Source organism: Enhydra lutris, unplaced genomic scaffold (assembly GCF_002288905.1).
Source record: "Enhydra lutris kenyoni isolate GAN:26980312 unplaced genomic scaffold, ASM228890v2 scaffoldscaffold112, whole genome shotgun sequence".
Classification (NCBI taxonomy): Eukaryota; Metazoa; Chordata; class Mammalia; order Carnivora; family Mustelidae; genus Enhydra; species Enhydra lutris.
The window spans coordinates 1,422,912-1,428,322 of record NW_019154196.1 but is presented as its reverse complement, the minus strand read 5'-3'; positions in this window follow the sequence as shown (position 1 = coordinate 1,428,322).

Below are 5,411 nucleotides of genomic sequence, written 5' to 3'. Positions count from 1 at the left end.
AACATGCACAAGCAGAGGGAGGTGCAGAAGGAGAGGGCAAATCTCCAGTAGACTCCACTGAGCATGGAGCCCAATATGGGGTGCAATCCCATGACCCTGAGAACCAAGAATCAGATGCCCAACCAACTGAGCAACCCAGCTCTAAATTTTTTTTTGGTAGATTTTTTACAAATTTTCTATCTCTGGATAAAAATTTTACTGTGAATAAAAAATTTTACTTTCTTCTTTTCAATTTAGATGACTATTTATTTTTCTGTGTTCCTCCTAAATTTCAAAAGTTCTTTATATTATGAAGCCCATATTTGTGGTATATATTGCAAATATTTTCTCCTATTTTTGTCAGTTATTTTTGGTTTTGTATATATTTTCTTTTTTAAGCTTATTTTATTTAAATTCAATTAGTTAACTTATAGTGAATCATTAGTTTCAGATGTAGAGTTCAGTAATTCATCAGTTATGTCTAACATTTGGTACTTATTACAGCACATGCCCTCCTTAATGCCCATTACCCAGTTACCCCATACCCCCACCTACCACCCCTCTAAAGACCCTTAGTATGTTTCTTATAGCTAAGAGTCTCTTATGGTTTGTCTCTGTCTGATTTTGTCCTATTTTATTTTTCCCTCCCTTTCCCTATGATCCTCTGTTTTGTTCCTTAAATTCCACATATGATTAGTATTAATTAGTATAGTAATTGTTTGAAAGCCTTGAGTTCCAAAGTTTGACTTTTGTTCTTCTCTTCACACGTCCGGAAGGCCAGATACTCTGTCAGGGCTCAGATTATCATGTTGATATACAACTATCTGTGTTTAAATTGATTTATTTAAATTCACACATCAATTTTTGTTTCCTAGTTGGAGATTTTTAAAAGAAAATAGAATTGAGATGAACCACATAACTCTGAAGAGAAGGCTATGAAAACTATATTTTGTTGGAGAAGTAAAAAATAGAATACTTGTATTTTTTCTTTTAAAATGACTGATTTTTCAGAACTTGTTTTGTACTTACAACATTTTACTTCTCTTTCCATTTTTAGGTATATAACTTATTTTCCTTGTCTAATTGCAAGGACTAATACTTCTATCCTAGTATGATGTAGACTAGATCTACCTGGACACTGTTTCAAATATTTTCAGATTTAGGACCAACTTAAGTCTTTCTGGTTGTGGTTTCAGAGCAATCTTAGGCCTCATTGTTAGCTACTCTCTTGTTTCCCTGAAAATTTTTGCCATCTGCTTTGTTTGTCATAAAACATTGTGGCAGGATGGAGGTCAAGTGGAGGTGAGGCAGGGAAGTGAGAGATTCATTCCGAGATTTGGTGGTTTTTCCATTTTGGTTTATAGTTATTTTGAGGGTTTGACATTGTGTAACTTCAAGTTATGCAGATGGCAGATTTAATTTTATTTGTTGTGTTTTGATTTGAATGCTTTTTTTTCATTTTTTAAAAAAAGATTTTATTTATTTATTTGTCAGAGAGAGAGAGAAAACACAAGCAAGGGGAGTAGGAGAAGGAGAAGCAGGTTTCCTGCTGAGCAGGGAGCCTGATATGGGACTTGATCCCAGGACCCTGAGATCATGACCTGTGCTGAAGGCAGAAACTAAACAACTGAGCCACCCAGGCACAACTGATTTCGGGGGTTATATTGGGAGAAATGTAGGTAGGTGGCACCATTTTCTTTAGCTACAGGAAAGTCTATATTATGTATTTTTGCCCATTCTCAACACTCTTGTTCAACATAGTATTAGAAGTCCTAGCAAAAGCAATCAGACAACAAAGAGAAATAAAAGGTATTCAAACTGGCAATGAAGAGGTCAAACTCTCTCTCTTCACAGATGACATGATACTTTATATGGAAAACCCAAAAGACTCCACCCCAAAACTACTAGAACTCATACAGCAATTCAGTAATGGGGCAGGATACAAAATCAATGTACAGAAATCAGTTGCTTATCTATACACTAACAATGAAAATATGGAAAGTAAAATGAGAGAATCAATTCCATTCAGTATAGCACCAAGAACCATAAGATATCTGGGAATAAACCTAACCAAAGAGGTAAAGGATCTGTATTCGAGGAAATGCAGAACACTCCTGAAAGAAATTGAAGAAGACATAAAAAGATGGAAAAGCATTCCATGCTCATGGATCAGAAGAATAAACATTGTTAAAATGTCTATACTGCCTAGAGCAATCTATACTTTCAATGCCATCCCAATGAAAATTCCACCGGAATTTTTCAAATAGCTGGAACAAACAATCCTAAAATTTGATGCAATCAGAAGAGAGCCTGAATTGCTAAGGAAATGTTGAAAAAGAAAAACAGAACTGGGGGCATCACATTGCCTGATTTCAAGCCTTACTACAAAGCTGTGATCGCTAAGACAGCATGGTACTAGAACAAAAACAGACATATAGACCAGTGGAACAGAGTAGAGAGCCCAGATATGGACCCTCAACTCTATGGTCAACTAATCTTTTACAAAGCAAGAAAAAATATCCAGTGGAAAAAAAACAGTGTCTTCAATAAATGGTGCTGGGAAAATTGCACAGCTATGTATAGAAGAATGAAACTCAACCGTTCTCTTACACCATACACAAAGATAAACTTGAAATGGTTAAAAGACCTTAATGTGAGGCAGGAATCCATCAGAATCCTAGAGAAGAACATAGGCAGTAATCAGGGAGATTCAAATTAAAACAACATTGAGATTCCACCTTATACCACTTAGAATGGCCAAAATTAGCAAGACAGGAAACAACATGTATTGGAAAGGATGTGGAGAAAGGGGAACCCTCCTACACTGTTGGTGGGAATGCAAGTTGGTGCAGCCATTTTGGAGAACAGTGTGGAGATTCCTTAAGAAATTAAAAATAGAGCTTCCCTCTGACCCTGCAATTGCACCACTGGGTATTTACCCCAAAGATACAGATGAAGTGAAAAGAAGGGCCATCTCTACCCCAACGTTTATAGCAGCAATGGCCACGGTCACCAAACTGTGGAGAGAACCAAGATGCCCTTCAACGGATGAATGGATAAGGAAGATGTGGTCCATATACACTATGGAGTATTATGCCTCCATCAGACAGGATGAATACCCAACTTTTGTATCAACAGGGACAGGACTGGAAGAGATTATGCTGAGTGAAACTAGTCAAGAAGAGAGAGTCAATTATCATTGGTTTCATTTATTTGTGGAGCATAAGAAATAACACGGAGGACATGGGGAGATGGAGAGGAGAAGGGAGTTGAGGGAAATTGGAGGGAGAGATCAACCATTAGAGACTGTGGACTCTGAAAAACAATCTGAGGGTTTTGAAGGGACGGGGGGTGGGAGGTTGGGGGATCCAGGTGGTGGGTATTATGGAGGACATGTATTGCATGGGGCACTGGGTGTGGTGCATAAACAATGAATTCTGGAACACTGAAAAGAAATTTAAAAAGTAAATAAAAATTAAAAAAAAATGTTATTAAATTCCACTTTGCATACAAGAAAATGAGATACACAGTTCAATGAGTTTTGGCAATTGTGTATAGTTTCATCATGACCACCAGAATCAAGATGTGTATTATTTCCAGCACCCTGGAAGATTTCTTTATTTTCCTTCCAGTCAATCACCCACCCTGATCTTATTTATGACACTATTGATTAGACAAGAGGTCTCAATCTCACACTAGTGACATTTGATGCTACATGAGTCTCTGTGGTGGGAGGTTGTCTTGGTATCTTCTATGCTATAGGACTTCTAGCAGCATCTCTGACCTTGTCTTGCTAGATGGTAGGAGCACCTTTAGATGTGGTAACTCAAAATATCTCCATACAGTGCCAGACGACCCTAGGGAGCTCATAGATTAATTGGCTTGTTCTTGGACTTCATATAAATGACATAATAGAGTGTATACTGTTCTGTGTTTGGCTTCTTTCCTTCAGTATAATGACTTTGAGATTCATTTGTATTGCTACAATCATTCTCGTTGCTACATTCATTCACGTTGCTACATTCATGTTTTTACATTGATTTATGTTGCTACATACATAGTTTCATCCATTTCATTGTACATGGACATATCACCATGATTATCATATATTCTCTTTGGCTTTTGATTAATAGTCGACACACTTTTGGAGTGTTCTGTCCCAGATTTCTTCTGGGACAACTCTACTGGATGTGACAATTTTATAATCAAGTGTCTGCTCATGTGGGTATTCTTTTCTTTCTAGGAAACTTTGCATTTTCACCCTTTCTGAGCCACCTATCATGTCACCTAATTGCTCGCAAGTCAGCCACCTTTGGCACATGCTCAGGGTCACAGTATTGGAAACACTGATTGCTTAGTAACTTACCTCATTTCATACGATTGGCAAAAGTCAGGAGGACATTTGCCTGGAGTATGAGCTTTCAGTTACTTTGCCCTCCTCCTGCAAATCTTGTATCCTTTCTTCTACTACATGGTAGGGGGCCCAAGGGATTTGGGACTAATCAAGGCAAAAGTTACAATCATGAACAGTACTTTTTTATTGCTAGTACCTGGATAGGGCTGCATGACTGGGAAGTCTGGGAGAGACTTCTTACAAAGGGAAAAGGGCAAGGGAACTCCTTGGGGACAGGGGATCAGAGAAGGGGCTTATGTATTTGAGTGATGACACTTAACATCATGATGGGGAGTCTCTAGGTCAGAGAACTCTGAAAACCCTTAGCAACTCGGGGCCTTCTAACTGCAAGACCCTATCTCAATGCTGTTGGGTGAGGTTTCATGGTAGTATACAAATGCAGTCTCTAAATGGCTAACATTTTGCTTCTTTGGGCTATTTTAAAAATAATTAAAATTTTGAGTTTGGTGATGGCAGGCTTTTGAGCTAAAGGTCTCAGCCTGCTGTGAAGAAACAAACAAGCTATGAGCCAATACAATACACAGAGACCATCTATGGTTCATTTATATGACACATACCCAACACTCAGGTGCTCTTCACTTGATGCTTTTGCCTTCAGGGATGTTGTTCAGTAAGCCACAAAAGGATGCCATCATTGCCTTTCTGCAGAGATACCTTAGAAACTTTTGATTCCAGGACTAGCAAAGGCTGAGATAGACAGTGGCCAAGAAAGAGGAAGATGGGACCCACAAATGGAGAGAAAGTTCCCAGATTTTTAATTATAAAGAGAAATAAAGAAAAAATTGGGAGAGCGCTATAAGGAAAAGTAAATAAAGAGTGAGGCTGGTGCCAGGTCCTCAAGGCCATTACTGTGGGCTCCCTACTTAATATGTAGCTGTCTATCTGAGGTCTCAGCAGACTCATCCCACATGGTCAGGTTTAGCAGGACATTCAGCATGGGATGAAAGCTGTAGATAGGTGCCTCTTGGTGGACCTAACTCTGAAGTGAGCTCTACACAGTGTTAGCTGGCTCAGTAAT